General features: G+C 39.7%; 1 long non-coding RNA gene across 1 annotated transcript; it reads left to right on the top strand.

Annotated features, from left to right (window-relative positions):
• The first annotated feature begins 1,841 nt into the window (after nucleotides 1–1,841).
• On the top strand, nucleotides 1,842–10,358 carry LOC147795827 (uncharacterized). Its single transcript, XR_015423570.1, has 4 exons — nucleotides 1,842–2,150; nucleotides 2,486–2,848; nucleotides 3,134–3,283; nucleotides 3,810–10,358. It is a non-coding gene; the product is annotated as an uncharacterized LOC147795827 (long non-coding RNA).
• The last annotated feature ends 1,648 nt before the right edge of the window (nucleotides 10,359–12,006 follow it).

Here is a 12,006-nt window from a genome sequence, read left to right as displayed (position 1 = left end):
TTTACGATTTCCTGATTTAAAAATCGGGATAAGTTTTGCCATTTTCCATACTTGAGGAATGGAACCAGTTGAAATGGTGGGATTCAAAATGTATGAGAGAAGGAGGATGACGACAGGGGTTCCCAGCTTGAAAAGCTTGCCATCGATGTTGTCCATGACCAGAAGACTTCCGTGGATCCAGCCCAGCAATCCCCCTGAAGACAAAACCCGGATAAACTCTTGAAAAAGAAAAACTAGTAGAACTTTGGTTGAAATAGGAACACGGATCGTGGTCATCACCATCTTGAAAACTAGCTTGAAGATCATAGCTAATGTTAATGTAAAATTTGTTGAAACTGTTCTGTAGTAAAAGAACCAGAAATATCATTGATTCTTTTGTTTGGGAGAATATCTCTTATGCCAGCCCACAACTTTTGCTATTGCTTTGATTGGCACGCACATAATTCTGCATAGTTTAGCAACGCTGTTTCTCAATTTGGCCCTGTCCCAGTCGTAGTTTGATATAGTTCCCCTAGCTTTATATAAGCATGTATTTATGCATCAAATGAAAAATATCAGCTCTGTGTTCCAGCCTGACAATCTTTAGCAATCGTTTACTGAAACATATAAGCATGTAGACAGTAAATCAGTGTCTCGGGTTAGTTCAGTAATTTTTATACAGGACGAGAAACTCAATAAACCTTAAACTTTAACTATGTTATAACATCCCTGGATTTGCTTTCAGATAAGAGAATAAGAACTGTGTTCGGCAGACCAAGGTATGCTCAGAGGGAAACCTGGCAGGTGATGTCTTGCCCGGAATTCCGCAGTGGTGAAACACTTGACGGTGTCATTTGGTACAAAGGGGAGAGTATGGACGACCAATCAAAAGTCCGTGTCGCCAGCCGCTACTTTGGCAAATTCTTCCCGGGCATAGATAGGTTCGACATAACGTTGGACTTTCAACTTATCATTCAAGGCGTCGTTGAAGATGATGAGGGGACGTACTTATGCTTAGTTGTGCCCTCTGATTCAGAAAGCAGAGTTGGACAGATTGACATAAACGTTATTGGTGAGTTCTTCTGTGTGGGGGACTTTATAGTTGAATGCATTCACATGAGATAAATGTGGACAAACTGTTCAGTCAAACTGAAGCATCCTCAAGAAGTTGAACTGTAAGACCCAGCTAACCGACCTTTGACTTTCTGTTTGGAGAACAAGAACCAAGGCTGGACATTTTGCGTGCTCAAATGGGCTTATTCACTTTTCCGCACTGACTTTGAAACCTCCTGCCGCAGAAACGTCCAAGATTTATTCATGTGCAGTTGTTGATGGGACTGAACAACTCATCTTTAAGTTTTAAGTTTTTAAGGTTAACGTTTTTCCTTATTTAATCAGGGAAAACCTTCCCCAAAAGAACCAGCGAGGCATCATCCACAGCCATTCTCCAGCGAGGACGCAGGCAGACGCTACGGTGTCACTGCGCATCACCCGACGCACCATCTGTAGTGTACTGGTCAATGGGGGAAGGCGTTTCTACTGATACAGAGATCATTGGTGCACGTTTCTCTGATGGCACTACCCTGCAGATCCAACATGGCACTGATTATAGCATCGGTAGTAACGGTTCACTAACAGTCAACTCCCTGAATGATGAACATGATAACCAGCGATTCTGGTGTCATGTATTCCAGTCAAATGGGACGCTCAGAAATTGCTACATTGATGTTAAGACAACAGGTAACAATAACACTTGATATGCTACGAAAATAGAAGTGTTAAATCTATACCATTATCAAAGTGATCCCTGACGTTAAATTCTTAGTTCTAACTTACAATTGCTATAGATATGAAACGTCGTACCCATGATGCTCTAGAGGCTTCCAAAAAGGCATTCTACCTGCAAAAAGGACGGCAGCAGGTTCTCCCTTGCACGAACTGGACCCCGGGCACAGCAACCTGTGCAGTTCAGTGGCTGAAGATTGACACCACATACCAGGTTATCCTCAATTACACCTTGTCGACCAATCGGGTGGAAGTGGTCACAGGTTACAAACTGGCCAGTAATTTCGGTCTCGATATCGCCTCAGCCGAAGATTCTCATGCTGGGAGATACCAGTGCATCTCTGCAAATTCCAACAAGGTTGAGGAAATCCAAGTTCGTATGACAGGTCAGTGCTTTAGGGCTCTTTGGTGGTTTCAAATTTTTGACAGTTCTATAACTACACTTCGTTACAGTATCTATTTTGTCGTCCAGACTTTCCTGAAAAAAAGACAATAGAAAGTACACATAGACGTTCAGAAGCGCGAATTAGTGTTTCATGTGACTGTGATACAGTTGCTTTACTTAAACAGATGAACTAGAAGGCCCTTTTAGTAGATGATGAGATAAATGGAGTTTACATACCCCAAAACACTTCCCGAAAGAATGTCTTGACCGTCAGTATGGTGGTACATTATTTCAAGTCTCCACAATGTATTCATTGAGTTATTCTCTCAATTTTAGGAGACAGATTTCCTCTCGATGGCGGGAGAGCTACTGCTGGTGAAGCCCTGTACTTTGAACCCGACAAAAACCTGACACTAGCGTGCCCCGCCGTTTCCAATATCTCCTGGACAACCGAAGCCCTTATTATCTGGTCGTACGGAAAACCCACGGAGGAGGACACCACTGTCATTGGCCAGCTGAGTCTACCAGATGGCACAAAGACACTGTCTGATTTGAAAGACAAACGCTGCTTCTCCATTACCTCTGAGGGGTCCCTCATTCTGAACAATTGCTCTCAAGATGGTGACGTCAGATACTGGTGTCATGTCTTCCAATATGGAGAGGGGGTTATAAGAGCATATGTGGATTCGAGGATTAAAGGTATGCTTAAAACGTGATTACGATCACTGAAGATCAGACCCCCAATAAAATGGCAGGGATGGAAATACTGGCTAAGGTGTCCCATTAACTGGCATAGTGACGTTTCAAGACATCTATTTCTGGAGGCGACCTTGGAAATCATAATTGTACTATCCAGAAAATTAGCCAACATAATATTGATAGTAATGAAGGGTGATTAAACGCAGGAACCAAAAAAGTAGACCCAGACTTCAGATTTCTCCGGTATGATACAACAATACGCGTATTTCTAATGATCTGTTTCAGACACTGAAGTTTCTGACAGGAATCCTGGGTCACCCTACATTATCCCAGTCGTTATTGGAGTTTGTGTGTTCGTCATTGCTCTGTTGATTTTCGTGCTGGTAGTCCGGAAACGATGGAAACAGTCTGCAAAGTACAAAAGGGCGAAGCAAGGTGAGGCAATACCATTTCAAAATCTTACGTTTAGATTGCTTATCAAGAATAGATCGGTTTTTCTGCCCTTCTTCAATATTAAACACATTAAAGGGTAGAAATAAAAAAATCAGTACTCATCTTATTTAAAACTAGCTCGTTTTAATTTACTTCGAAAAGTTAAATGTCTGTAATGAAAGTATTGATAAGGCCACTTGCTTTTAATTCGGCAGTTGGTTAAGATATTTGGACTCTCCTTTGACACCAGAGTCTCCAAATTATTTGATATTTGAAAACTTTTGAAATCAACTGGACTAAACCATGTCACAAAGCAGGTACCTCTTCTTTACAGCATTATTGTAAAAGGCGGAATTAGAAAATCAATGGGCCTAGTGAGTACCTCCTCAAAGCCCTTGGGCTAATCCTGGAAATTATCATAAAATGTAGTTCCATCATCTTAGTAGAAAAAGGTACCCCTCGTAATGTACTCAGAGTTAATTAAACCATAAGGATCTCAGTGATTTGAAATTACTTTTTTTCATTGCAGAGCCCGTGAGACATTACGATGTGTCAAAGATTGCTGAAAGAACTAAAACATTTGTGAAAAAGACATTTGGCCGAGTTCCCATTACACCCCGCACTGCTCAGGCTGATGGAGACAAAGCCCCGATGGATAACGTGTACATCCCCACAGAGATGTTCGTCAACGTGCCGTTTGCAGATGGTTGTGTAAGATGTAAGTTACTCTCGGAATCACAACTATTTGATGATGGGATCTCAGAATTGGCTAACAGGCATGTTATTATTAGTGGTAAATCAGGCTGTGGTAAAACTATTATCTTGGGTAGAGTGATTTACGATTGGTCTTTGGGCAGAAAGGATACATTGCTGGCTGAGAAAAAGTTAGTCTTTCTGCTACCAGCCGGGCTCTTAACTCAAACCAGAAATCTTGGCCAAGCAGTTGTTCAACACATGCTACCTTCACACCCCGCCACATTGGCAACGTTCATTAATGAGTACTGTTCAAACAATCTCAGTGACGTTGCCATATTAGTTGATGGTTGCAATGGCAAGCAGGATATAGCAACTGTAATGAGGATATCGGAAGACCAAGGTCTTCTTGAATGTCACTTGATCATGACCACAAGAAATGCAAAAATTGCTCAAGATGCGTGCAAACAATATAACATGCGCTCTATCACAATCTCTGGCTTTGCACCAGACAATGTTTGTAAGTACGTTCAAAACATTATTCCTATCATACGTGATAAATCGAATAACAGAAACACAAAACAAAGAGACACAACTATCGATATCGATGACTCACATCCAAGCACTTCGTTAGACTCTCTGCATGAAATAACAGGGGAGGAAAAGGCTGAAATCTCCCCAACGCTTCAACTTTCACCTGATGAGTCTTACAAAAAAAGGCAGGGTGAAACTCCAACAAGGACTACAAGCGCAATACACAGTGGATCAATTATTGAAAGCTCAAGCACAGTTTCAAAAGATATGCCAAAAGCAATAAGCACGGAAAAGGACAGGATTTCATCTAATTATAATCTTGCGAAGTATTTAGAGGAGGGTATTTTACCACCTGAGGTTGTTTGTCTACCGGGTAATTTAGCGGCTCTTTGTCAATTATGTGTGTGGACGAACGGGGGCGCCTTTCACTCTGCGAATACCATGAGTGATATTTTCTACAAATTGGTGAAATGCTTGTTTGAAAGAGGTAAAGTAACAAATGGTGACAAATCAGTGAAAGACGACGAGTCATTGGAAAGAAAAGAGTACGAGGAAGCTTCCATTGGCATTGGATCTCGTCTTGAAACTCTGACAAAAAGGCAGCTTCACATAGTAACAGAACTTGGCAAGGTGGTTCAATCTAAAATCTCTGAACACTATGAAGGTCCGTTGGCATTATCCGAGTCGGATTTCCTCAGCACGGACGGTGAAAAGGACATTCTGGAAGCTGCTATCAAAATGGGTCTACTGTGTCGTGGCACGGAGGCCAGGAATCGCGATTTAGACACGGATTCCCCTGAAAGGATTTCAAAAGCAAGAAATACTGGGTCATTTCTTTGTTGGAGAAAACAGGTTCCTAGTGAACATGAGGTACAGGAACCGCTCGTGAGACGAAACACAGAGGTGCATTTTGTCCTTGAGATAATCGAACAGTTTTGCGTTGGTGTGCATATTGCTCACTCGACATTGAGCATCGCCAAATGGTTGAAGAGTGTTTCACTGGAGATCGGCTTCAAAAACGACTTCGATAAGATTGTTCGTCTGATCATATTCGCCTGTGGGCATAACCAACATAATGAGCGACCTGCAGTCATCAAGCAACTTAACGAAGGACGAAGCACATCAAACCCCAAAGACGTGTACCGCGTCCAGAAAATGCTGGAATTAGGGTTGGAGCTGAATTTCAACAGCAATGGGATTGGTACCTTGAATCAAACGCTAAGTGAGCTCTTCTCCTCGAAGGAGAATATTCGTTTAATTGGTGTTTCCACACACAAGATTCGGCTCCTGACGTATTTCCTACAAAATGCAAATCAGAGCAATAAAGATGGTTCCGCCGTGAAAGTGAAGTCGATCGAGCTGTTTCGAATTGATCGTAGTCAATGCTCAGACGGTCAAGATATTCTTGCGAATTACGCCCAAGAGTTCGAAGGGAAGACATCGAAGGCGGATAAGGAACAACAAACCGAATCAAACAATCAATTGCTAGAAGAAATACGATCAAGCAGACTAGGTATGTCTGTGTCTCCTGTGAATCAGTCAGGCAGACTCCTCGATATCTGCCAGTTGTCTGTTCTACAGGAGCTCCTGGAGTCACAGTCCGGTGAATGCTATTCACGCAGTGCTGCAAAAGACTTAGCAACACAACTGAAAAATATGAAGATGCTGCAAAAAATCATTCTTGTGGGAAAAATTCTGAGTTCAAAAAATATTTGCTCTTTGGTAGAAATACCCACAAAATTAATTAATTTAACAACTCTTGATCTTTGTCTGAATGAATGTTTCGACAACCGTGCCTTTGAGGCAATAGCCAACTCGCTACATGCTTTTACGAAGCTGACTGACCTAAGACTTTCTTTGTTCAAGGTGAAAAAAGATGGGTTCCGGGAAGTCAGCCTGAAAATGGAGAAAGATGGGGGAAAGGGGTGGGAAAGACTCAAGACGCTGCATCTGCTACACGCCTCCTCTCCAAAACACTTCTTGAAATTCTTTTCCATCAGCGTGAAGTATCTCCGAGACGTAGTATCGATTCACATATCAGCCTCTTCATCAAAGTGTAAATTGCCAAACGATGTTATTCTCGAAGCGAAAAAGAACTTGTTGAATCCAGGGTATGTGAAACAAATACAAAACCTAGACATTTCAAACATGGACAAACTGAAATCAAAAGTAGGAATTGAATCTCCAAAGGACATCATCAGAGTGAAACGTAATTGTCCAAACGCGGACGACACTGGAGATGTTTAGAAGGTTGTCATTCATTTTCCAAGCAAGGCAGACATAAAGGGACCAGGAAAGAGAGCTTTAGTAGGGGCTAAAGATGAGTGGAAAAAACTGCGAGCAATGATTGAAGCCGCAGCTGAAACAATAGTTTATTCGGCCCTGAAATAACAGGCCAATGTCATTGTGTGTCATATGATTACATTAACAGTGTACACAAAAGGATAAATTTTGAACGAAGCGTTGCAAATCCCAGAAAACTAGTTTCATGAAGTTTCTTCTTCAAGTCAAATTTCACCAGCAGCAAATGAACAGTGCGTAACTTTGAAAACAATAACAAAAGTTATAAGGATTTCGTAACGAGAGATTTCAGAAAATGTTCCTTTTTATTAATAAGGAAATGGATTAGCAAAATTCACTACAATTCACACCATTAGTTGGGGCTGGAAAAGTTTGTTGTCTACCGAAAATATACCAGCATTAGTGATTCTAAAGAAAATTTGCTTCGGAATTTACCCTGAGAGAATAAATTCATTCGTCATTATATTAAGAATCCTTAAATCTGAAGGGTTTCAAAATCTATTTTTGATTTCCTTCGTAAACTTAAAATAAAATTCGAAGATACCATCAAAGGGAAAGAAAATGTGTGAAACTGTGTGAAATCATACGAGGATGATGAAACCAAAGCCATAAATGTTATTCAGTAGACTGCAATGAACCTATTGTAATTCCACAATACTAACTAAATAAAAGATTGGAAGAAAATGTTTTAGAATCTGTCAAACACGTGAAAAAAACAATATGGCTGTGATGAATTCACAGGAAGATTCTTATAAAGTCTTTGTTTAAGAAAATAAGGGTTGAGATTTTGGAAATAAACCCTTCCGTTGTTCTTTGGTCCCAAGTTACGTCACTTTATCTTTAAAGAGAAATAATACAATACATGTATTGTAATAAGGCAAGGCTATCGATGGAGGCAGCTATTGTTTGTCACCACTCAGAGGAAACGTTTGGCTGAACAAATAAACTGACAAAGTCAATCCTGAATCTAAATTCCGTCAACAAACAAAACGACATTCTTTCCCTGCCCAAATAATAGTAGTGATAATAATAAAAAATTTAAAAGAACATTTGCAAAGTGTTAACACTTGTAAACTTCTGCTTTAGTCATTTAAATGAAATGTAAGTATTAATGTCTATATTACTATTCGCATCTTGCCTCATTTGCTTGTGGAGATATTTTGTAAATGAATACATCTGTTGCTAGCAAAATGTAACACCGTAACACAGCTTCATCCAATTAAGAGCTGCTCTTTTTTTTTACAAACTTTAATCATGTAATTTTTAAAGAGCTCTTCTAAAAATGTTTTCTCTGATTTTATCTGTTTAAATAAACCTTTGAAGCATCCAAATCTAACGCAGTGTCATTTGTCTTCAGAGCTTATAATTACAAGCTGTAATAAGCAAAATTTTTTTTCTGTTCATGCCAAGATGCGAATTCTGAATGTACATTGCGTCATTCAGAAAAACCCCTCGCCTTATGTTTGTTGTGGATAAGAGTTGTGCATGTAAAACAATCCATGTAGCCATTGTTTGGCAGATGACACTGCGTTAGATTTGGATTCTTCCATATTTATTGGAACAGATAAAATCAGAAAATACATGTTTGAATGAAATGTTATTAAATTTTCAAGTTTTTCCATTCCATTGTCTCTGTCATTAATTAAAGGGCAAAGCTAATTACATAAAATTGTTGAATATTGCTTTGACGCATAGATGATTACGTACATACATGAATTGGAGGAAACATGGTCCTTATGTACAATTTCTTAAATCAGGCGAAAAGAACAAATTTTCAGACATTTAGTTTTATTATTTAGTATTTAGTTTCGAATAAGAAACTGTCAACGATACAAGGGGCAACCTCTCTTTATGGGTTAGAAAATACAAATATCTGGTTGTATGTTTAAATTGAAACCAGTTTTCTAATCTGAAATAGAATGTACTAAAGGTAAGAGCTGTAAATATATATGCAGCCTCCTCTGAATATTATCAATGAGAGCATTGTTAATTACTTAAATGTAATATTATATTATTTTTTTATCCAAGAGGACAGAAATTTTCTTCTTCATCTAAAGAATGCAATTTGTGGCCCATTCGTCAAGTACCTTATTTCACTCTTACCCTTCACGTACCCTCCAAAGAGTGCTGTTAACCACCACGCAGAACTATGTTATTCTCAGTTGAAAGTAATCTAGTCACATACCCTGTAATCGGTTTACATTGTATAGCACTTCTTTTCAAATTTGCATCCTTGCAGCGATAATGATATCAAGTAAAGAAGCTGAAATGTCTTGTACTGATCCTCTTTTTGATAAAAAAAAGTAATACATGGAAATGTTCCAATCAAAATACAGTCTATTCAGGTTATGGCTGTCTGGATACCAAAAATTCTTGTACTCGATGGACACGTTTTGTTGCGGGGAGCACAATTAATGCGAGTTGATCATTTGACAAAACTGGTGCTTGAAGTATACGTGTACTATTTCTGTGTTCATTTAGTACACGAAAAGTAATTTCCTGAGCAACGTACTTTGCGAACAATTGTGTTAAAACTAAGTGGATTCGTCCACTGTCGCATGGCATAATTATACAATATGTCGCATAAATGCCTACATTCAATGCATATTATGTTTTATGAAGTATTCTACTGTTGGGTAAGACTATAAGTGTATGCAATACAAGTCGATCTTGATTCCCGTGAAAGGTTCGCAGGCAATATCTTCTCAGTCATCTAATTCGGGTTGGAGGGCGCTCAGATTTACATCATACACTTGGTTGAACAAGAAGTAGCTCTGAAGGACAGAGAAATGAAAATAACAAGACTAGCTCTGCAAAGTATGTGGCTTAAGCAACACTGACTTTTTCAGTCCACAGCTATAAACGGAAACTAAAGCAATTGTTAGATTTACGAAAAGAAATGCGAGTTGTCCACCTCCGATGTACCTATTTGAAAACAATGGGGAACTTCTAAGACTTCTACAATGTCTTATAAGTGTAGTTTATGTATTGAACTGATATCAGGATATCTGAGTGTGAAGCTATGATTTTAAAATTGTATTTCCAACTTACATGTTTGTTTTTACTGTCGTTCATGTCAGTCAGAATTGACACTAGGTCAGTGAAGGTCGGTCTTTGGCTCGGATCTTCGTCCCAGCATTTACGCATTAAAGCGTAACTATGACCAAAAGAAACTAATTAGTTTTAAAAATGCAAATAGGTTATGGGGGTGAGGTGGGGGAATTTCTTGCTCAAGGAGTAAAAAGGAAGAGGAAACTAAGACTAAACATTGTTTTGTAACACTCGTCTTTTGAAGTCTTTCAATGGGACACTTGAAATGCGAAAACACACAACCTTCCGTGACTGGATTGGTTGTCTTTGCTCAAGTGCAGAATAGAACAGGCTCACACACCACTTATAAAGGTGTTGAATGTCAAAGTTCATAATTTTATTTTGGCAAAGTCTGCAAATAGATGCATGACCTGACCTTGGGCAGAGTGCAGCAACTTGCTTTGTGTCTCCTATTATAAATGTTACTCGGACAATAAATGTACGTGTAGTACTGATTCAGGAAGTGACTCGGCCTGAGCTTGCCTGGCTTCACAACTGCGTCATTGTATGTAACACAAGTGCTGACCATGAAAAACACACCTTGTAGTTGGTGAAAAAGGACCCCGCGCGAATGAACGCGAATTACATTGATTTGAAGTGGTTTGTCTACCTTAAAAGTGGAAAGGAAGGGGATTCATGGCGGAGATGGGGGACAATGGCGGTCAGCCCCCCCCCCCCTCCAAAAAAGAAAAAAAAGAAACCCGTTTTTAAACAATGACAGAAAAGCAACTTTTTGTGTTAGTGTACGTCATTACTCTTCCTTTTCAAAAAGCGTGTAAAGAGCTCCAAATAGCCTTAGAAAGTTCTCTGAAAAAACCTATTTAAACGTTTTGCATCACTAAAACGAGTTTGACCCGCCAAAATAGGGCTCTGCTCAGCCTACGATTTCTACTGAGAGTACCAGACGCAAACAAGAAACGTTATGCTTTCACTGGTAGAAATTAAACTCAAGTTAGCCATAGGACACGTGAGCTATATGCGTCAAGGAGGGATTCCAGTATTATCTGACCTTTTGTCATCACAGTTGCTTGGCTTCAGCAAGCGTTAGCCTTCCTTCAGCTTCTCAGGTAGCGACTCGTTCTGGATGGAGGGATACGGGGTCCCCGTCTTCAATGAAGTAAGTATAAAGGCCAAAGGTTCAGACTGTGCATTGACAGTGTCCTTAGGTCACACCAATACTCAAACGTTTTGCACGCGAAGCTATTCCACCTGATTGAAATGAAAAATGAATTTATCCAGCAAAACTTGGAATCACAAGATATAAAAGGCTAGTTTTATAAGTGTAATAAATCATAGGATATTTCTCACCTAAGGTGGCTATTTCCCATAGGAGTATCCCAAACGACCACCCGATAACGATTTTAAGGGTAAAATGATTGAGAGAGAAACATTGATCAGGAAAGAATGGTACTTTTGACGTTCACCTTTGGCTAAAGGTTCGTTTTACAATATAGACGACACGACTCTATGGAAGGGAATACGAAGCAACACAAATGACATAAATGTAAGTGACATTTCAACACCTGGACTGGTTCGTTTTCATCCGTCAGCCTCATGCTGAGCAATTAAATAAACGAATTTAGCAAACGAAGCATGTGCCCCCCCATGCTCCATAAATATATTTATGCCAGTAATTAACGGTAAAGGATAGACCCCCCATTTTGACACTTTGTAATATCACAATAAAGTCGGAGAAAGTAACATCCGGCATAGCATAAAATTACCCAGTTTTACTCTTTAAATTACCAGAAAATGCTGATGGAAGCACAGTACATTCAACTTCCCCGGGATTTGTAGCTTCGACCAAAGACAGATCAAGAACCAAATTATAAAGTAGAGGGCTAAAACATTGAAGATTCTGCTTATGGCTAGCGGTCTTTATATCTTGCGAGGCTAACTGTTGGGAGGGTTCATAATTAGCAGAGGGAGGGAAGTAAAATGGAATACAAAGCCGTCCTTATTCATACTTGAGAAATCATTGCGGTCATGGAACCACCCCCTTACGGCGATGCCGCAGTGTGTCGGTACGTACACCCATCCATCTTTTACATCAGTCCCCAACCCAGTGTCGTATTCGTCACCACCACAAGCCCCCTGCAAGTCCCTGT

The sequence above is a fragment of the Acanthaster planci genome, linkage group LG20 (assembly GCF_054643075.1).
Source record: "Acanthaster planci isolate LZ-2023a linkage group LG20, COTS_SCS, whole genome shotgun sequence".
Classification (NCBI taxonomy): Eukaryota; Metazoa; Echinodermata; class Asteroidea; order Valvatida; family Acanthasteridae; genus Acanthaster; species Acanthaster planci.
The sequence above is the reverse complement of the archived record's forward strand: the minus strand, read 5'-3'. Positions and strand labels throughout refer to the sequence as shown.